The following is a 24,655-nucleotide window of genomic DNA, read 5'->3' as shown; positions in this document are numbered from 1 at the left end:
AAATCGTACATGGCATGTAATAATAGAAAATTAATAGGATGTTGCATATTATATACGACCCGTTATATTATGGAATGATGTGTCCCATTTTTGGTAGCGTTTCTGTTTAACTTATTCACAAATTTAACTAAAAAGTTAATTCAGCACTGATGCGATCGTTGTGTTATTCGCACGTGTTCACGTTTGTTAAAATGTATTATAATAAAATGTTGGATACTTTATTGTAGTTGCCACATATCGTCAGTAAACAGTTGATAATTGGCTGGCTTATGTATGGGTCCTCCTTTGTATTAATCGCTATTTCGAGTAATGACATGCTATTGCTGACACTTTCTTTATTATCATTTTTTTTATTTAATTCACTTCTAAATTGTTAAAAAGGTCCCCTCTTATCTCGTCCACCTATCATTCTTTTGGTGATGAAGGTACAATAGTATATAACATTTCGCATACAAATCCAGATCAACTGTTTCTTGTGCTTTGTTAAATTTATTAGCCTTATAAGCCAGAAAGTTATTTTGGATGATACATTGTTCCCGCTGGTTACTCTAAATTATTCTTATACCACGACAACAACTTGTCAGTACTAGTAATGATGCAAATATAAAGGTTTTGGTGTTGTTAATGTGTGGCTATTTGATAAAAGGAGTCGTGAATTATTAACAACTTTTAGCGTACACATGTGTCTTGATACGACCCCATTCATCGCAATATACATGAACGTGTACACAGTGTGTCTTAGCCAAGAACTCGATATGTGTGTTATATCGCATTAATCCTTAATGGTGTGCTTTATGTTATTTTTAGATTTATTCCACGAAATGAACTTTGTTAAGAATAAACGGCCAAATAAGGAATGTGAATGTTTAACACGCAAGATATTTATTTAAAAGAATTTCTTAGTAATCAGTTGGAAAATCGCGAAAGACGTTACCACTGGGATGACTTCTGTATACTAAGTACAAACACTACAAAACGTAATTTTTTAAACACTGCACAAACAAGTCTTGCCTATCAACTTGTCAATCAATTATTAGTTTTCAGTGTTTGTTAGTTACCGTCAAAACATCTCAAGACTTTAAAGTACATAAACCATAAACATTCGTAGGTTTTGTCTTCGTACTATTTTACAGGCAGATAGCTATGCCATTACTAGGTCCGTTGCTAAAAAACACAATGGCAGAATTGATTTGCAAACCATTTTCTATCAAGGTCAATAATCAAATTATCTATGGTATGAAACTTCAGAAAATTCAAGATAAGGTCAAACTTGACCCTTAATGTATCTTGTCCTTTTAGTACTATTGCAGAATGAATCGTATACTATGTTCTGCAAAAATAAATGTACAATTACCTAAATAAATAACCTCATATTTGTATACAATTCGTTTTCAATATAAAAAGGCATTAATGAACCGAGTAATTTATTTTTTAGTATCGTAGTGGCTGTAGGGCTGTCGTATGATACAATTAAAACGACAGTGTCACTATAGATTTTCTTGTTACGACCATGGACAAATATAAACCTGGATTGAAAAGCAATGCTAATATATTACATCTGTAGCACGGAATTATATCAAAACGTCAAAAAAATATAACATGTTTAACCATTAAAATGAAACCAATGTTCATATACCAGAGTTAAAGCATCCGCTACAAATATTTAAAAACTATTTAGATGACATTTAAAGTTGAAATCAGCATAACAATACGTATATCTCCATTGGTCAATAAAGACACACTGGAATACCTCCGGTTATTATATAATCGGACTGTCAAAATATATCCCCAACAGAAGACTCACTCTGGATCAAAGGCTTTATTTCATTTTATTCACAGTTATTGGGTAAGTATACATAGTGTACGCTGTTATCTCATAATTATTTTGAAGGGATCGCGGTTGTTTGTTTAATACGTTAAAATTGAATATGATATAAATTATTAAAATTCATAATTTTATGGACAATCTGAGTCGTTGATGAGCAGAAATTAGATACAGTTTAATGTAGTAGCCACTAAGATTAGCTGTGGGAGGATTATTTACTGTTATTTAATATCTCTATCTAGGTTACGTAATAAGAACATATATTGATAAAGAGAAAAATCGATACCAGTTGACACAATGGTAATAGGGAAAACGTATTAGAACACGTCTTTGACCTGCTTTTTACGAAAATTGCCTCGTAAATAACACTTAAATAAATAACTTGAATAATGGTTATCACACTGGAACCTTAAAGGATATGAAGGTAATACTTGAATTACTAAACCAATTATGTGTAATTAGATGTAAAACTGAGTATTACTCACAAATACGTCTGCACTGTTTGGTGGTTTGGGTCGATAGGGAGCATATCTCACATCAGGAAAGATCTCACCAAGTATTTCTAAGTGTCTATGTTTGGGATAAAGGTTAATAGGTTAGGACCCTATGTTAGGATTCGAGGTTGCTAAGGTATGGCTCTAGTATAGCTATGTTAGGGCGCTAGGTTTCTAAGTTGGGGCTCTTAGATAGTAATGATAGGATTGATATATTAGGACCAAAAGTTACCTAGTTAAGGCCTGAACTACCAAGCTAGTACCCGGAGAAAGTATTTGAAGGCATAGGTTATCAAGCTAGCTCCCTAACACAGCTGTCTTTTGTAACGAAGTTATGGTCCAATGCTAGCCCTATTAGAGCCATGGGCTATACAGTTAGTTTACGCCTTAATATATCAATGTTTTAGTATTAGGTTTCTATGTTAAGATGCTAGAACAATTGCGATGGGTATGTTGTGGTCCTAGCTTATTAAGTTAGCATACTCTTTATAGTCATGTTCCGGTACTAACTTATTAAATTATCACCCTGATATAGCTATGTTAGGGTGCAAACCTATTAAATTAGGGTTCTCGGATAGGTTATTAAGTCATTTAACTAATAAACTAGATTTCGTTTAAATAATAGTTAATATTCCAACATGTCCGAATTCAGCTAAGGTCTGTCGAAGTCTTAGTTAGCTATACCCATACATGTATACTGTATAAATACTCCATGTTTGGAACAATTGTAACGTACTATTTATAACTGGTTATACATATGATTTAAATTAATTTTCTTTCTCAAGACTATAAATGATAGTGTAGTTTCCCTCATAGGAAATATGCCCCATCCCTGCTGTGAACAATAGAGGCTATACAGGACACATGATGACACCCTGCCTACTGATGATTCACTTTCCAAATATGGATTTCTGATCACCAATTTTTTTTTAATTATAGTCTGTTCAGTCAAAACGAGTCTCAGCGCTAACAGGTACACTAACTTGTAGAGATCAGTTGTTGATGCCAAGGCACATGTAATACTAATTTGAAATTTGATACATTGATGTGTAATTTTTTATTTCTACGATGTAATTAATATAATGCTATTACACGTAATTATTTATAATAACATTTACTACAATAGCAATTTGTAATTTATCCAAATCAATGTCGAAAAGACAGCTTATTCTAAATATCATATAGTTCACTAAATTCTGTGTCCGAAAACCCACCTACCTATTGTTGAAAAATATGTTGGTAGTCAAAGAACACCGTTAATCATCCAACGAATCCTCTCATTTGCTATATTAGTGTTACAAGGGAAGATCAATCGGAACTAATTACAGGTAAGGTTACAGTTTGTTTTGGGAAGATGATCTATTCTGAATTGAGATACACTGAAGTTACATTACATATCACAACAATATAATAAATATCATATATTAGTGTTATTTTCATGTACAATATTTATATGAATGTTGACCTTGTGTGACATCTGAAACACAATACCACTCGATTTCTTGGGCTCCGGCATCCTACAAAAATCTGTATAATATTCCATGTAGTTTACTTTACAAAACATAATATGATACATCAGACAACATATAGTGTATAAATCAGGAAGACAACTTATCTGACATTTTAAAGGAATTATTTATCAATGTCAAAAGATCGCATAAGTTGTTGATATATTAGAAGTATTAATTAGCTCAATCAGTCTAAGTCCTGTAACCTGTTACATTGGATCAGACATTATATTGTCTTAGGCAGTATTCCAAGCCATTCAAGCGTGGCGTAGACAAAGTGGTCAGTTGATAATGAAATCACCATTTTAAGACAAACAAAATATTAGCTAGACAATGGTTACGTCTGCCAAAATAGTTTTACGTTATCTTCAAAACAAAACCAAATCAAAAATGAGAAATGATGGTATATGCAAAACAGCAATATATTTGGAGGGAAGAGAAAAAACTTCATGGAACCCAACCACCACCAAATTGTTGGATAGTTCATTGTAGTTATCATATACAAACCACCCATCGTCGGTAAGAAGCTGTTAACTGGCTGACGAATTTATTGGTACACCTTTGCCTTTGGCTGAATCACTAATTTGAATAATGTCATGTTATTGCTGACACTTTGTTTCAGTATCCATTTTTAATTTCTGATTGAATGCACTTCTTAATTGTTTAGAATATTCTCTCCTATTTCCACCACCTTTTTTCAACTGTCTCTTCTTTTTTATTTAATGATTAACTGATGTGTATCGATATGATTATTAGCTGGCAAGTCATTTTGGATGATCCATTGTTCCCGCTGGTCACTGTAAATTATTCGTATACCACGACAACAACTTGTCAGTACTAGTAATGAAGCAAAATGTTAAGTTTGTTGTTGTTACTTTGTGGCTTTTCGAGAAAATGGGTCTAAATAGAATTTACAACTGTATGTTTACATATGAATCTTGACACGACCCCATGTATCGCAATATACATGGAAGTGTACGCAGTGTGTTGAAGCCAAGAACTGAAAATGTGTATTATATCGCATTTACTCTTAGGGATGTGCCTGTTGCTATTTTTAGATCGATTTCACGAAATTGTCTTTGTTAAAAAATATAAACGCCAAGATTAGAAATGTGAACACGTCAACTATGCTAGCACTGGTATCAACAGCCCGTGCAAACCTGTTACATCCACACAGTCAAAGATTAAATCGAAATTATTGATGGGTTGAAATAAGCACATACATGCCTTAACAATATATGTATATAATTGGTCAAGTAGCAATAACGACAGTAAAGACCAGTAATTGAATTGTTGAATTTCCGAGGCAATCTGCAAATAATATGTAACAGATACATAGATTTAGTAAATAAACCACGAAAAATATCGTTATGTGAAAATGATCACCTCGGTCGATGATTAATTCGCCGAAAGCCTAATTGTAATTAATTAGAAAATATCTGAAGTGGTGTACAGATTGTAAAAATCAATGAATCAATAAATATAGGAATACATACCATACTTAGAATGTTTAACAAAATAATAGCTTATGCTAAATCAATGTAAATAGTAAATGGTTTTGTTGTTTTTTTCCCCATCACAATAGGTTCATTTCGGCCCAAACAGCGGGTGTCAGTGACAATTTCAGGTGGTAAATCCCATACAGTATATTCCGGACACTCACTTGCCATTGTACAGTGTCAGATCCATATGAGGCATACGAGCAGTGGCAAATACAATGTTTAGATCAAGCAATACAGCTAAAATATCTCCATTCCCATAAATCATTTTTATTGCTAGTGTCCTACTGTGCAAAGATATATCGGGGTATGTGCCCAAGTAGCCAGTGTTCTATACTGTTTTAGGATAGTACATACAGTTCTTAGTCAGTTACCATTTGCATCTAAAGTCAAAAGGTTGGAGATAAACTTCAAGTAATGTAGATTTCGCTACCAACAGTCATCTTCCAGATATTAAGTATGGCCGACTTGGACAGTGAAAACTGCGATGTAGACCAACACCGATATGGTAATTAGATTCTAGGACGAGGAAGTCATATTGGGTTAGTGTGTCCACCAATATACATATATATGTAGCGTTCTTGTCAGAAAATTGATTCAGCAGTAGTAAGAGCATTTAATATTTCTGTTTCTCTAGGATTGGCTAGTGGTTTAGGCCATGAGTGCTAATAAAACCAGGTATCAAAATTTTATTTCAGTTCACTTTACATTATTTTAATGCACATCATATTTATTTCATATTTAATGCTATGTTTTTTCTTTTGATAATACACAGTAATGTTATCAAATAATTATAATTAATTTTAACAGAAAACCTAATAATTATTTTTGTCAATTAGTTTTAACTGTTTGAAAATGTTGTTAGCACATAGTAACGAATGGACTTCAAAAGGAAGTTGTATTCTTGGCCTTCAGAAATGTAAAAAGAACAATGTTCTTAACAAAGGCCATACCATGCTTATCTTTTGTTCTTAGTGCGTTTAGATATGTAACTTTTGACTTTGCGAATGATATTTAACATGTTATTGTCAGCATGTCAGCACACAAAATAAAAAAATAAAAATTATTGAAGCATTTTTTTAAGAAGAAATATTTTATTCATTTTCGGCACAAAAAAGGGCACTATGTTCTATAAAAAGCTAGGACGATAAGGCTATCACAACACATGCAAGCTATCGTATTTGCTATATTTTCATAAAATATCGATCGTATGATTTTAATTAAAAATCTTTGTATATCCTTATAGGTACCAGGTTTGGAATATATTAAGAAAGAAAGAACCGCCTTATTGGACTCCTGAGCTTCCAGGTATGATATGAATCTTCTATTTAGTGTACGTTGTGGTCTCAAGATTACAAATGCGAGTTTTGATGAACATGAATAATAGTTGTTAATTGATGTTGATTTATTGGCTGCAGTTAACAATACAACAACCCCATACAAACCTGGCAGCCTGGCGTGAGAGGTAATCAGGTGTGAGAGAGGTTTAAATGCCTATAAAATTGTGTATGCATTACGTTGAGCAGTTGGACGAGCAGAGGTTTTCGGTAGATCAGAGTTAAGCTTGTTTTGAAGATTGTTCGAATCAAACAGACTACACATCGTCGCTTCCTTAGTTGCTATATAATTGACCCAAGCGCTTTAAAGCTGGCAAGCTGGCACAATTTCAATATCAACAAAATTGTATCGACTTTGAATATGTTAGAAGGATTAGTCATCAAGAAACGCCTATTTAAGTCCATTCCAAATTATTACAATCAAATTGATATTTACATGTGTTATTCTGCAGTGGTATCCACTATCATAAGCAAGGGTAGATGATAACTCCAAATTAATTTAAGCGTTAAAGAAATTCATTAAATCAATTACAATAATACCATTGATGCAGATTTACTGATGAGCTGACACGTACGGATTATATAGACAGGTCATAAAGTCCCTGCGTATGAACACATTGACCCTCTACCAAACAGATATACATAGTAGTTCATTATCAACTCTGCATATTAATTCATTTTATTCTAGGAGAGCATCAATTTGTAAGATATTTCTTATCCAATCTTCGGAGTTCTTTCAAATGATATTATAAAATAGAACGATTATAAATCATTATTATAATGAAAACACTATTGTTGTTAGATCACAATATCTATCTTGTCCATTCCATCAAAATTTGTGTTGATGTTGTTAATTGAATTACGATATATGATAGCTTCATGGTTTCACTCCAGCAGTAGTTGAGTGTTATTTATAATATCTAAACGAATGTTTAAGTTTAAGTTGTTAGGAATATTACATATATTTCAGTTTGGTAAATGTTATCAGTAATAGTGAAGTCTAAGATATTTGAATACATTAGTACTCTGTATTAAGTTATCATATTGAGACTTAATTGAGTTGTTGAATTGTTTTAAAAATTGTTTGTAATATCGATTGGTAGTAGATTTAAGCGACCCAGGGCCGAGCCCTGTGGGATTCCTGCTTTCACGTCATTAAGTTTTTGTTGTTCTTTGGGTTTTTTCACAACTATTTTAATAGAGACATGTTAATTAATCTACCATTAGCAATTGGCTCATGTAGGCTTAGTTAGAAAATCGTAGAAATTATCATTTCTGTGATAACATAGTTAAACGTATGTATTGATGAACAGAAGGTCGGTAACTGTTGACAGGATTTCAATCGGAAAAATATATCCGGACACATGGTTGACCTCTTTCGTACTAGAATGGCACTGTTAAAGCTGACAGTGAAAGTTAAAAAGCACCCAATTGAAATTAAAAAAGAGACATTCCCCAGGTATGGTATTGTCTTATCTAAGGACGAGCAGACATTTTTATTTTTTGTTATGCGTGGATACAACCAAGCCACCGCAGCTATAAAAAGAAGGTGCTTCGTCACACCTGCATTTAATCTAACTTCAGGTGTTCATCGTGACACACATGTATCACCTACTATACTGTATACACTATAACTGTAAAACACGTGAAGTACAACTGTATTCGTGAACGACACCAAACAGAAGAAGCACTTACATAACAATTCAGATCACCTGTTTCTTGAGCCTGGTTCAATGATAAATAGATGCACATCAGTTTGAGTTTTAGCTGGACAGTTATTGTGGGTGATTCTTTGTTACCACTGGTCACTCTAAATTATTGTTATACCCCGATAATTGCCATACTAGTATTAAAGCAAAATGTTTAATTATGATTGGTGCTTTGTTGTTAATTAGTGACTATTTGATCAACAAAATAAAAAAAAAAAAAATAACGTATTGTCTTTTATGCGCACACATATATTTCATCCTAATACGACATCAGTCATCATAGTGTACGTGTACGTAGCATGTCTACGGCCGGCACTGGAATGCCTTTGATATCCCATTTACCCTTAAGGGTATGTCTGGTCTATGTTAATAATAAACAGCCGCATTAAATCGAAAACCAAACCTATTATATGATATAATAACGCAATATTGGAAAACAACCTTATTTTATGGTTTTGGGGAGATGCTTCTTGATAACATCTAACTATTAATCAATTCGGTATTAGTCATACCTATGCTAATTTCCTAATATAGATAGCAATATAGATACCAATACTCTCTATGCAATAAGGTATTCATACCTTTTCAATCTAAAGTCAAGAAAGTACGCTAACCAATAACAAAATGTTCTCATATCAAATACACCTATATAGTTCGTAACTGCCATTTGCGGTTATAGATACATACGATAGCGTCCGATTTAAACTATGTTAAAAAACAATGGCTGCCATCATTGCGTAATTTTATCATTTCGCAATATTGGTCGTCTTATCTGACGATATTGCAGAGTTATGCGATATCATCGCACATTGCATATTTGTGCGAACGATGTAAGCATGATTTAAGCTGGGAGTTGTTTCTGTACATTGTGCGATTCCATAATGTCTTTTGCATACGTATCCTTCAATAAGGTAAAATGAAACACATCATTCAACTGTACTTGATATGTATTCTATTGCTAAAACATATGAAAGGAGACACATGTAGCTATCTTTAAATGAATTTACCTTCTATATACGTATATACCTCTGAATTGGCTATTTAGGTTTTCAGATTAAATTTCCACGGAATAACTTGGGTAACATACAATGTACATTATGTGCCCATGCCTTAATAATGAATGATCTGTATGATATGACAACGCCAATAGGTAAATAGCGATTTCTTCCATATAATAATGTATGTTTCAAAATGTCTCTTAGAATCCTCTCTTTTTTCCATTTTTTAGATCTGGCTGTCATTAAAGCACACAAATAACAAAATAGAAGCGGTATAGGTCAATGTTTGTAAATCAGTAATAATGATTTGAGATAATGAAACACAAGGATAGTATAAACTGATTTGTAGGCATATTAAAGCTGATAAAACATGGAAAAGACAGGACATTAACATGTCAATATACTGTTAATACTGCGTAAGGGACGCATCATGTCGGCTGTATTGTTAGCATACTGTGATTAACAGATATGTAATTGATATGGTGAAATATATTATGGGTGCACCTTTCGTAACGTAAACAAGTCGACAATTCTACCTCAGGTAGGTATCAACGGCCCATACATACCTGAATAATGCACACAGACATGCAAATCTATTAAATAAAAAAAAAGTCAAATAAAATGTAATCAAATGCTTAAATACCTAAACAAGAGTATACCTATTCATTAGGTAACATTGAATTGAGTGTAGGAACGATTTTTGATCACTCGGATCGTATTTTAAATGAGTTGTGCAGTAAGATTTTACATAGTAAGGAAGTAAGATTACCTTTACCCCGAATGACAATGTCCGTTTGATGAAAGCTCTAATATATTACCTGGGAATCTAGAATACTTCTTCGTATTAATAAAGTATCACTTATAGTTTGAAAATTGTATTAAATCGCTTATTTACTAACCGATGAAAATGGTTTACTTCTTTGAGCATTGTTCCAAAACCGATCAAAACACTGTAGGTACGTTATTACTTTGATTTCGGTTGAGTAGTACTAGATAATCGAATATATAGACCAAGTGTTTCGGGAGGATAAACAACATATGTGTATTTGACGACACTAGTCATACAAATGATCTTGGGTTCATTCAGTTAATATCGTTAAATATGAAAAGTACACTGATCAAGACGGAAGCATAAGATATATCAACGAGTCTAGAACAAAGTTAACTACATACAACTCGAGCTATTTCCTAGTTGTAAAGACCTCTTGATTCCCACCAACAAGCAAATATGATATTTAAACCTGAGATAACTATGTTTGCATTATAGGTTACTAATATTTTAACCTGAGATAACTATGTTAGAATCCTCTCGGTTAAATACCTAAGTTAAGAAGCAGAGAAACATATGTAACTTTTATAAAGAGGCTACTAAGTAAGGACCATGATAGAACGATAATAGGGTAAGTTAATAAGACGTTGGTAAAGATATATTGAAGTGCTAAATAATAAATTTAGGACTCTGGTATAGGTCTGTTAGAGCGCTATGTAATCAAGATAGGACCCTTATATAGCTATGTTTATGTTTGAAGTAATGAAGTTAGGACCTGACATAACTTTTTTCATGTTTGAAGCAATTAAGTTAGGACCCTGATATAGCTAAGCTACAGTACGAAGATATTAAGCTAGGTAGCGTATATAGTAGGACAGCCTGGCCATGGGCGATTTTTTTGTTAAGCAAATAACTTCTGTATTATGCATTAAAAATGAGAAAATGTACACTATAATTGGTGTGTTCATTATGAAGTAGTATATATACGATTTACATTTGTTAAAACTAAATACATAAATTGGTTCCGGATTTTAAATTTCCCAGCACTTTAAATAAAAAGTAGAGAAAGTAATTTTATTTATCCTTCATAGCTATATTAAAATTACAAATGTTGCATAGATTACAAATTTATACACTTTATTTGAGGCAATATATAGGGTTTACCGGCAATGTTTACATATTTGAAGAATGAGCCATATATTTCAGAATTGGGCAGTTTTACTGTACACTGCTACCTTAGGACCCCGATATAGGTGTGTTAAGATGTGAAGGTATTAAGTTAGGAGTCACGGATAGGTTATTTAGTTAATGAACTAATATACTATTTTTCGTCTGTTCTATTGTAGTTAGTGTTCCAAACGTGTCCCACTTCATCTTAAGTCTGTCGTATCTACCAATACTCCGTAGTTGATAATTGTGAGGTTAATAAGTATCTCAGGAATTAATTAATTAATACAGACTATTAACAGCATTGTAATTTTCTTCATATAAAACATGACCTACTTGATGTTTACACAGGGGAAAAATATGTTTAATACGATAGAGAGTATACAGGACCAAGGATGACACCCTGGCTGCCGGTGTCACCCAATGTATTTTGTATCTCTGAACACAAATATTTAAATGTTCCATATTTATATGCATCATTGCCTGAGACTTGAAATGAGTCTGAGTGCCATCATGCAAATTTACATTTTGGAATATTTTGCTTGGTACACAGGCACATCCAATACCTATATGAAATTTGATATGTCTATATGTACTTTTTATTCACTTTTTTTATCTGAGGTTATGAATGTAATGGTAACCAATGCAATTATTCATAGTAATTTTTTGCAGTGAATTATTACATTGACATTTACTACATGTAGTAACTTACCAGAATCAACGGAACTTTTAAACATCTTTATTTCTACTTTTGATCTTTAACTAGTATTCAGATGAGCTCAATTAGTACTGCTCTGCTTTATTCAATTAGAAACACTATGGACACTAGAACTAAATATGTACTTCTATTTTGTATTTACTTTTTAAATCTTATTATCGATTTATAACGTAATGTCCATTTATAATTTCTCCTATACATAATACAATATTGTTATATGGCTGTTTCTTTAATTTTTATTGGCCAATTTCCTGTTTTTTCTCACAAGTACCAAACACTGAATAGACCTGTTTGTGTTAAAATAGCTCAAATGGAAAATTTCCCAGGCATTGGCATCCTTTGGTTTGAAACTTTTGCCCCAGTCAAGGCAAGTGTGACTTTATACAAAAGCCAATCAGAATACTGGAAACAAATGATTGCTTGGCATCAGTATTGCAGACGAGATACCCTAGCAACCTTTCGCATAATAAACGAAGAGGAATTACAAGAATATTTATAGGAACCAAGACACCCGAAAAAATACTTCAGGTGCAACAAGACTATTTCGGCCGTATTTAAGTTCAAAAGGTCAGTCTGCCTGCCGAGTTTGAAAACTTTAGTCAACATGATTTGGACTGGATCGAGTTTTGGATTTCTTTCATTCATTTTAGTTGGCCATATTACAAAACAGTTATTTCCTGTTGTGTTCGGTGTACACGAGATTGTGGCTTCGGTAAACAAACTCTTGACCAGGTCCGTATAGTCTCGTGTTCACCCCAAGGAAATACAATAATTATGTAATAACCCCCGAGGAGTGAAAAAAGCTGATTTCAATACAGCTGGATAAACACAACTTGCCTCCAATTATTTTGATAATGTCATCTGCAGACTGGTAAGAAAAGTGACAGTCTGTCGCCCCATTGGAATCCGAGAACTCATATATGATAGAACATCAGAGCGAAACGCAATGGTTAGGACACTGGCTGACAAAAAAGAAAGCGCGCATTCGTGTCTACACCACATGGGCTCAGCGTGTGAAAGACCAAGTAACAATTTACCAAACTAGATGCAACTGCGGATAATTATAACTTTCCGAAGTAAGATGTGGAATACCTTCGGACAATAGCCTGTGGCTCACACGGGACATTGTACGATGTCAGATCCACTTCAGACACAATAGCAGTGTGAATTACAATAGCATGATCCAGCATGGCAACTCCAACACCGCAATCCCCATAGATGAATATTAATGCTAATGAGTATATGCATCTACCTAGCCTATGCTATTAAGGATGCTTGATGCATTTTGAAACTGTTAACCATTTTACTTAAAAGTAAAAAAAAATAAGACCAGATCCAAGTAATGGATATGTCACTATCAAACGTAATCTTCCAGGTATTAGGTATAATCGACAAGGACAACAAGAACTTTAAAGTGTAAACCAAGATAAATCGCGCAGCGTTTTTGCCAGAAAATTAACGAAGAAGTTGTTTAATCATTTTATATATATGGCTATAAATAAATAGACTACTATTGTACATGTCAGTCCCTGTGTACTAATAAAACCAAATATAAACATTTAACATTTAATTTCATTTCAATTGATACGATTTCGATGCAATGGTGTCAACTGATTTTAATTACTTTACCCCCCAAAAAACAATTACTATTTGTGGTTTGTGGGAAGCTCCTTTTTATGATTTATATGTTTTTGTTTTTTTGTTGTTTTTTTGTTGTTTTTTTTTTTTGGGGGGGGGGGGGGGGGGGGGGGGGGGCATAAATAGTACTTTATCCATGCGTATGTACATGTTTGGACCAAATCATATATATTTGTAGATACAGGAATAAGGCTACAAAAAACACATACATGTTTTAAAACCCGATCCTTAAGTGGAAACTAATTACTGATATGTGTCAAAGTTTAATCGATCTTGTGCGTTGATAGAATGCATTTGTATCATTGCTATAGGTATCAGGTTTGAAATCTACAAAGACAGTCAGCGCCGTCTTAGTTAACTCCTGAACATCAAGGTATGATACGAATCTGTTAATGAACCTGAACAATAGCAGTTCTTTGGTGTTGCTTCATTGTCTGCAGTTAACAATAAATTAATCCTATAAAAACTCGGCACGAAGACGTGTGAGGTAATTGATTGTCAGAGAGATTTAAATGCTTATCAGATAGCACATACTTTGCACATTATGTTTTATACTTTAAAATGAACCTGAAATTTATTCTAACAATTCATAATTTTCGGAATAAAATGAGCAGATGGACGAGCAAAAATTTCCGGTAAACATGGACTTTGTTCGCTAGTTCCTCATAACCAAGGCCGGAGAATAAACCCTTTTTGAAAAAAAAAGTATATTCAGTTGTTAAATATTTTTCGAACAACAGTCAGAAAGGGTTTTCGAAAATCGACTGTATTGTTCGCGGACGCTTCAAAATATGGTAGAGCATTCAGGGAAAGTCTATTTCCGGGAATCCGGCGCCCTGAATTTGCTGCACGTGCGTTAGATACGAAGGAATGCTTTAGCCGCTTATCTTGTTCACCTTTCTATCGTAACTTTTATTTTTGACAATATTAATGTTGATGCTATGGATGTTAGATGGATGGAGGGATGAAAAAAGTTGTTGCTGGTCACACTCATGAATGCATAACCAGCTTTGCATAATGTTTACATGATGTAAAACGAAGAAAACGAAACTATATTGTTTGGGGCATGTACAGTAATCTATTATTTTTCAATTGGTTGATGCACATTACATTTGCAAATCATAGAAATTATCATTTCTTGGGAAAATAATGGTACGATTTGATAAGATTATAATCGAGGAAATATATTCGGACACATGGTTGACCTACTTTGATCTGGCAACTCATTGCTAGGAAAACATCAGTAATATAATTCACATATCGGATATCAGATTAATTAACACTTGTCTATTTACTAAAAACAATAATATCTTGCAGAACAATGCGGTAGTCGGTGTCGTGATAGTGGTTTTGTAACAGAACGGTGCACATGTATATGCTATTTAATCCGCTTTGAAAGCGGCGATACGTATGTACATGAGATGTCTTTTATTAATGGCTTTATCTTCGCATGATCTCAATTACTTATGTTATCGTTTAATTTATCGCTTTGTGTAGACAGGCAGTGCATGATAGCTTTTATCATAAAACATTTTGATTGTTACAGTACAGAAGCTGGTCTTCCCTCCAGATTCGTCATTGAAACATAAAAACATACAATAATTGGGGTCGTTTTATTAAAAACCAAATACATATTTTTAACATATTGCCTCTCACCAAAACGGTCGAAATGGTTTCAACTACGTCAGAACTAAGTCTGGATGTTTGTAGAGATGACCGAAAACAATAACATTTGTTAATCCATTTCGGTTTCGGTTGAGTAGTACTAGATAATAATTATAAATAAATAGACTACTATTGTACATGTCAGTCCCTGTGTACTAATAAAACCAAATATAAACATTTAACATTTAATTTCATTTCAATTGATACGATTTCGATGCAATGGTGTCAACTGATTTTAATTACTTTACCCCCCAAAAAACAATTACTATTTGTGGTTTGTGGGAAGCTCCTTTTTATGATTTATATGTTTTTGTTTTTTTGTTGTTTTTTTGTTGTTTTTTTTTTTTTGGGGGGGGGGGGGGGGGGGGCATAAATAGTACTTTATCCATGCGTATGTACATGTTTGGACCAAATCATATATATTTGTAGATACAGAAATAGAGGCTACAAAAAACACATACATGTTTTAAAACCCGATCCTTAAGTGGAAACTAATTTCTAATATGTGTCAAAGTTTAATCGATCATGTGTTTTGATAGAATGCATTTGTATAATTGTTATAGGTATCAAGTTTGAAATCTACAAAGACAGCAAGTGCCGTCTTAGTTAACTCCTGAATATAAAGGTATGATACGAATCTGTAATTACTTATGGGAGTGTTAATGGACTTGAACAATAGCAGTTCTTTGGTGTCGCTTCATTGTCTGCAGTTAACAATAAATCAATCCTAAACAAACTCGACACGGAGACGTGTGAGGTAATTGATTGTCAGAGATATTTAAATGCTTATCAGATAAAACATACTTTGCAAATTATGTTTTATACTTTAAAAATGAATCTCAAATTTATTTTAACAACTTATAATTTTCGGAATAAAATGAGCAGATGGACGAGCAGAAATTTCCGGTAAACCTGCACTTTGTTCGCTAGTCCCTGCATAACCCATTCCGGAGAATACACGCTTTTTGAAAAAAAGGTATATTCAGTTGTAAAATATTTTTCAAACAGTCACAAAGGGTTTTCGAAAATTGATTGTAACGTTCGCGGACGCTTCAAAAATATGGTAGAGCATTCAGGGAAAATCTATTTCCAGGCATCCGGCGCCTTTAATTTGTTACACATGCGTTAGATACGAAGGGATGCTTAGCCGCTTATCTTGTTCACCTTTCTATCGTAACTTTTATTTTTGACAATATTAAAGTTGATGCTATGGATGCTAGATGGATGGAGGGATGAAAACAGTTGTTGCTGGTCACACACATGCATGCATATATCAACTAGCAATAATGGTTACATGATTTAAAACGACGAAAACTAAACTATATTGTTTGCGGCATGTACAGTAATCCATTATTTTCCAATTGGTTGATGCACATTATATTTGCAAATCATAGAAATTATCATTTCTTGGGAAAATAATGGTACCATGTGATAGGATTATAATCGAGGAAATATATTCGGACACATGGTTGACCTACTTTGATCTGGCAACTCATTGCTAGGAAAACATCAGTAATATAATTCACATATCGGATATTAGATTGAAAGGTCTTATACTTGATAGAGCTCAATTGGCATATTTTACTGTATCATATATGTACAGTTTAAATAGACAAATATTCAACGTTTGTTAATCCGTATCACCAAATATCTCCTCCTGGTGCCAACATTCGTATGTTCTGTATTCATTGTATTAATATGTAATCGATTATAGTAATATATGATATTCGAGGCATCTATCTGAAACATCCTGTCAAATGCAAAATTAAATGTCTCACATGTCTATTTAAAACAAGTTTCCTGACATTTTAGAATCAAGTAACATATAAAGAAACAGAACTACTACTTATCCAATTAATTATGTAATGTCTTGATTAGAACATGGTATAATATACACATTGTTCTTATTTGCATCTAGACACAAAATATAATATATATCTGACGAGTAACAGTTCACTGGGCTGTTCCCATGAAACAGCTATATAATATGCCATTTTGCCATAAGGCTGTATACACACTTCAATAAGCTAAGAACCATGCACTCTATATACACACGAACAGAACAATGATTTAACAAAACGTTTTTGTTTTTGTTTTTGTTTTTTTTGTTTGTTGTTTTTATTTTTTGGGGGTGGGGGGTGGGTGGGGGTTATTAATTAACACTTTTCTATTTACTAAAACAGTAATATCTTGCAGAACAATGCGGTAGTCGGTGTCGTGATTGTGGTTTTGGAACAGAACGGTGCACATGTATATGCTATTTAATCCGCTTTAAAAGCGGCGATACGTATGTACATGGGATGTCTTTTATTAATGGCTTTATCTTCGCATGATCTCAATTACTTATGTTATCGTTTAATTTATCGCTTTGTGTAGACAGGCAGTGCATGATAGCTTTTATCATAAAACATTTTGATTGTTACAGTACAGAAGCTGGTCTTCCCTCCAGATTCGTCATTGAAACATTAAAACATACAATAATTGGGGTCGTTTTATTAAAAACCAAATACATATTTTTAACATATTGCCTCTCACCAAAACGGTCGAAATGGTTTCAACTACGTCAGCACTAAGTCTGGATGTTTGTAGAGATGACCGAAAACAATAACATTTGTCAATCCAAGTCAGTAAAATAGCTATGATAGGGTCTAAGACCCTTGGATAGCTTAACTAGTGTCCAAGTTCACTAACCTAGAATTCCAAACTTGTGTTAGGTTACTAGGTTACTACGTTAGGGTTCTAAGGTAGGTATGTTAAGGCTATATGTATATAAACTAGGACACGTATATAGCTATGTCAGAGAACTGGTCTGCTAGGTAACGGCTCTGAGATTGCTATGCTAGGGCGCCAGGTTAATTACTCTATTGGGGCCTCAAAATATCTCAGTTAGGACCCTAAGTACTATGTAAGTGCCAAGAAATAAGTTTATCTTGAGTTACTTAATCAAGACTTTAGGATAGCTATGTTAGGGCCCTAGATTACTAAGTTCGGTCCTTGACCTTGGAGGGTGTAATGATCATGTAATGTACAAGGGCTATCAAGCAAAGTAAAACGTAAAGATGTTTTCTCGTATTTTAGAAAAAATAACCATAACATTTATTGCTTACAAGATACACATTTCACAGAAGATAAAGAAGAGCTCATCAGAAATGAATGGGGGCATGATGCATATTTTTCATCTTTTCGCCGAAATTCTCGTGGGGTAGCCATACTTTTTAATAATAACTTTGAGTTTAAAATTCACAAGGGAAAAAAAGGGCACATCAGCAATGTTATAGCTCTAGAATTAGAAAGTGAAAGTTCACATATTAAAATCATAAATGTATATGGTCCTAACCAGGATAGTCCAGACTTGTACACTAACATTTCTGAAACGATTGAGGAATCCAATTGTACTCACAGTATTATTTGTGGCGATTTCAATCTTGTTTTAAGCCCCGATCTTGACTACGACAATAGTTACAGAAATGTTTACAATCCAAGAACCAATTTATATTTGCTTCGTACGATATTTCTACGATACAAATATAGGAATTGGATGTTTTATTTATTATGTAGCGCTAACGCGTTATAAACAATAGGTCTGTATCAGATCGCTTTTATGCACCGGAAACGCAATACATTTTAAACGCATTGCCGATGAAGCAGCCTATTGGCCTATGTGATTGCCATGAAAAGAAGACAATTCATATTTGTTTATCATTACTGAGCTTGATGTATATCCTGTCTGGAACAATAAATCGTTCTGAAAAGATATGACATCTTTATATTGTATTTCAAGTAACTTACCTATGAGATCTGGATCAAAACAGACCGACCGCAATTTTCACTAAATAACATCAAAAATGTGCAGGTCATTCCACTCGACTGGCATTGTTCCCGCCATATTTGTTTCCCTGTAAACATCAACTCTCTAATCAAAGTCAGTGATATGTTATGTTAAAGACTAGTTGCTAGATATTCACAGAATGTAGTTGATTACGTTTCATTTTGCCTAATAACTTGATTTAAGGTATATGTATATTTTTTCCATTGAGATCAATTTTTATTTGAAATATAAACTTGATGCATAGAGTTCAGGGATCATAAGGAATAAATCGTAACTACAAATAATGGTTGTTTTGTCAGTTATAAAAATGACTTATTATTGATTTTAGTTTTCCTCATACAATTTTCTTCAACATAATTCAAATATATATATATATAGATAATTCCAAATGAGTAATCATAATTAATCGTGATTTTGACCTGTTTTCAGGAGTAATCTCAAAATTAATACTGGCCTTTTATATATAAACATAAAGTAGCAGGGGCAATGGTAATCATTTCACAAAGATGGTAATGAAAGGAAAAAAGATCAACGTACTTTCGTTAAAACGTTTTTTCTTTTTAATTTCAACAATACAATTATTGTATTATAATGACTTAAAGCCCTAAGGAGGTGAAAACAAGAATTGACAAGTATTTATATCGTTTTTATATGACAGAAGTTATTTAACAGTTATAAAAAAAAACTCTGGTGACATCCATGTTGATTTACCATTGCTTGGTTTCATACAAAGCGTTTGTTTTATATCTACTGTAACACATAAATAGAACTGGCCACATATTGCATTCTAATTCAGACATCTGTTAATCTCCGTACCTTTAAGTGATATTCCCAAAACTTCACAAAAGGCGTCATTCATATTTGTACACAATATATCAGATGTCCGGGTCGAGCACGTGTGCAACATAAATTGAGTTGTAAAGAAGCCATACCAGTTACAATAATATAACTCTTTAACACGCAAGATATTTATTTCATAGAATTTCTTAGTAATTTGTAGGAAAACCGCAAAAGACGTTACCGATGGGATGACTACTGTATACTAAGTACAAACACTACAAAGCGTAACACTTTTAAACACTGCACAAAAAAGTCTTGCCTATCAACTTGTCAATCAATTATTAGTTTTCAGTGTTTGTTAGTTACCGTCAAAACAACTCATTTCATTCTCCAAACATAAAAACACATAGAACATTCACATTCATAGGTTTTGTCGTCCTACTATTATGCGTGAGTAAGCCTGAAATCAGGTAAATACAATCATACATAATTTGTTATCACACTTTGCCGCACATAAAAAAATGATACATTCAAAATTTCAAAAATAACAAAACAAACTTTGAAATGATAATTTCCTGATTTTCAAAACATTTCAGTCAAAAGTTTAAAATATCCAGAAGCCGTTAGCATATAAAATAATGTATTTATTGATATTTAGTCTAAAACTGAGATATATACATGATGACATGTTCAGCTAACTATGAATGAATTTCAACATATATGACGATATAATATATTTGATAACTTATCCTATACGAATGAAATAACTAAGTAGGTGTACTGATTATGATTATTCAATTTAGTAACTTACGATGCGCAATCTGTGCCGTTTGCCTCAATACGAAATGTTCCGTATGATATGAAGATATATACCATATACTCAAAATATATATCTTTTCCAATTTTTATCAAATCTACCTAATATTTACAAAACCAAACTAGAGGGAATATATGTCTACGTTTATAAGTCAGTAACAATTATTTAATGTTGCACAAAAATAGTTTTATAAACAGATCTGCATAAGGCTTTATGCTGATAAAACAAGACTAAGGCACTGCATAATTAACATGGCAATATACTATTTGATCTGATATAAGGGATGCATCTTGGCGGATGTTTTGTTCGCATACTGTGGATAATATGCATATTATTGATATAACATTTTAGATGCACACTTCGGAATTTGAAAATAAAACTATCCCGGCAGTGTAGCAACGACCTATGTGGCACGCATGCTTGTCTATTGGAAACAAATGTCATTATTCATTTAACAAGGTTACCAACAAGATCGATTCACACTTCTTGTTCTAGTCGCAAAATATTTTCCATCAATGACAATTATTAAATTATCTATGGTATGAAACTTAAGAATATCAAAAATAAGGAGAACCTTACCCTTAATGTATCTTGTCCAATTTGTAATATTGCAGAAGGAATCGTATCATATATTCGACAAAAATAAATATATGATTTAATTTCTTAACTTAATATCGCCACGTTTGTATGCAATTCAATATCAATATAAAAAGACAATACTTAATACTAATGTTTGGTATCGTAGTGGCACCGCAGTGGCAGAGAATGATAACCGAGTTTGCTGTATGACTGCCGTACAATACCATTAGAACGACATCACTCAAGTGCCACTATAGGGCTTCCTATAGTAAAATATAAACATTGATTTACACTAAATGATATTATATTGCATCTTTAGCACGGAATTAAATCAAAATGTAAAAAAAGAAGTATAGCGTGTTTAAACATTCAAATAAAACCAATGTTCATAAACTTAAAGCATCCACTTGAAATATTTAAACACAATGCGATCATTAAAAGAGGTATTCCACGCTTGTTATTAAAAGCTATTATTGATCTGCACCTTTAAAAAAAACCTTTAGATGGCATTTAATTTTTTTTTCAACATAACAATACGTATATCTCCATTGGTCAATTGAGACACGCTGGAATACACCCGGTTATTATATAATAGGACTGTCAAAATATATCCCCAACAGAAGACGCACTCTGGATCAAAGGCTTTGTTTCATTTTATTCACAGTTATTGGGTAAGTATGCATAGTGCTGCTGGGTGTCTTCGGCAGTATGCTTCAGTGAGATAGCACTTGAAATCGGCAAAAGTTCCGGCCTATCACAAGGAGACTTAACACGAACATACCGCAGCCTCCCAAAACACACATACGCACTCACCACACGCATACATGTCGCACGCACGGGAGGCCGTCCTTAAATGACCTTAGATGTTAATAGGACGTTAAACAAAATAAACCAAACCAAACCAAAACTCATTATTAGTTTTGATGGGATCGCGGTTGTATGTTTAACATGTTAAAATTGAATCTGATATAAATTATTACATTTCATAATTTTAACGACACACTGAGTAGTTGACGAGCAGAAATAAGATACATTTTAATGTAGTAGCCACTAATATTAGTTGTGTGAGTGTTATTTACTGTTATTTAATATCACTTTCCAGGTACGTAACTACAACATATATTGATAAAGAGAAACACAGATACTAGTTGACACAATGGCAATAGAAAAAACGTATTAGAACAAGTGGTTGACATGCTTTTTACGAAAATTGCCTTTTAAATAACACTTTCATAGATAATTTGAATAATGGCTATCACATTTGAACCTGAAGGGATATGAAGGTAATACTTGAATTACTTAAACAATTATATGTCAATGAATATTAAACTGAATGGAAAGGACAGAGCTGTTGGGTTACTTACATATACGTCTGCACTGTTTGGTGGCTTGGGTCGATAGAGAGTGAACGTGTACACAGTGTGTCTTAGCCAGGAACCTAGAATGTGTGTTATATAGCATATACCTTTAAGAGTGTGCCTGTTGCTATTTTTAGATTTATTCCACGAAATTGTTTTTGTTAAAAATAAACAGCGAAATCAGAAATGTGAACACGTCAACTATGCTAGCTCTGGTATTAAGAGCCCGCACAAACCTGTTAAATGCGCACAGTCAAAGATTAGATCGAAATGATTGCTGGGTTGAAATAAGTACATACATGCCTAAACAATATATGTATCTATAATTGGTCATGTAGTTATATGGACAGTACATACAAATAATTGAATTGTTGAATTTCCGAGGCAATCTGCCCCGATGTCAAGACAAGCAAATTACAAACGATCACATATAGACAAAGAATATGTATCAGATACATAGATTTAGTAAATATACCACAAAAAATATCGTTATGTGACAATGATCCCCTCGGTCGATAATTTATTCGCCGAAAGCCTAATTGTAATTAATTTGAAAATATCTTAAGTGGTGTACAGATGGTAAAACTCAATGAATCAATAAATAAAGGAATACATACCATACTAAGAATGTTTAACAAAATGATAGCTTATGTTAAATCGATGTAAATAGTAAATGGTTTTTTTCCATCACAATATGTTCATTTTGGCCCAAACAGCGGGTGTCAGTGACAATTTCAGGTGGTAAATCCCATACATTATATTCCGGACACTCACTTGCCATTGTACAGTGTCAGATCCATATGAGGCATAAGAGCAGTGGCAAGTACAATGTTTAGATCAAGCAATACAGCTAAAATATCACCATTCCCATAAATCATTTGTATTGCTAGTGTCCTATTGTGCAAAGATATATGGGGGTATGTGCCCAAGTAGCCAGTGTTGTATACTGTTTTAGGATAGTACATACATTTCTTAGCCAGTTACCATTTGCATCCAAAGTCAAAAGGTTGGAGACAAACTTCAAGTAATGTAGATTTCGCTACCAACAGTCATCTTCCAGATATTAAGTATGGTCGACTTGGACAATGAAAACTGCGATGTAGACCAACACCGATATGGTAATTAGATTCTAGGACGAGGAAGTCACATTGGGTTAGTGTGTCCACCAATATACATATATGTAGCGTTCTTGTCAGAAAATTGATTCAGCAGTTGTAAGAGCATTTAATATTTCTGTTTATCTAGGATTGGCTATTGGTTTAGGCCATGAGTGCTAATAAAACCAGGTATCAACATTTTATTTCCGTTCACTTTACATTATTTTAATGCACATCATATTTATTTCATATTTAATGCTATTTTTTTTTGATAATACACAGTAATGTTATCAAATAATTATAATTAATTTTAACAGAAAACCTAATAATTATTTTTGTCAATTAGTTTTAACTGTTTGAAAATGTTGTTAGCACATAATAACGAATGGACTTCAAAAGGAAGTTGTATTATTGGCCTTCAGAAATGTAAAAAGAACAATGTTCTTAATAAAGGCCATACCATGCTTATCTTTTGTTCTTAATGTGTTTAGATATGTAACTTTTGACTTTGCGAATGGTATTTAACATGTTATTGTCAGCATGTCAGCACACACAAAAAAAAAAATAAAAACTATTGAAGCATTTTTTTAAGGTGAAATATTTTATTCATTTTCGGCACAAAAAAAGGCACTATGTTCTATAAAAAGCTAGGACGATAAGGCTATCATAACACATGCAAGCTATCGTATTTGCTATATTTTCATAAAATATCGATCGTATGATTTTAATTAAAAATCTTTGTATATCCTTATAGGTACCAGGTTTGGAATATATTAAGAAAGAAAGAACCGTCTTATTGAACTCCTGAACTTCCAGGTATGATATGAACCTGCTATTTAGTGTACGTTGTGGTCTCAAAATTACAAAT

At 33.1% G+C, this 24,655-nt stretch overlaps 1 long non-coding RNA gene across 1 annotated transcript; it reads left to right on the top strand.

Annotated features, from left to right (window-relative positions):
• Positions 1 to 1,786: 1,786 nt before the first annotated feature.
• Positions 1,787 to 24,606, top strand: LOC117314944. The gene is made up of 3 exons (XR_004529646.1): positions 1,787 to 1,846; positions 6,573 to 6,634; positions 24,542 to 24,606. It is a non-coding gene; the product is annotated as an uncharacterized LOC117314944 (long non-coding RNA).
• Positions 24,607 to 24,655: the final 49 nt, after the last annotated feature.

Source organism: Pecten maximus, chromosome 17 (genome assembly GCF_902652985.1).
Source record: "Pecten maximus chromosome 17, xPecMax1.1, whole genome shotgun sequence".
Classification (NCBI taxonomy): Eukaryota; Metazoa; Mollusca; class Bivalvia; order Pectinida; family Pectinidae; genus Pecten; species Pecten maximus.
Note: the sequence above shows the minus strand (reverse complement) of the source record. Positions and strands in the feature narration are given on the sequence as shown.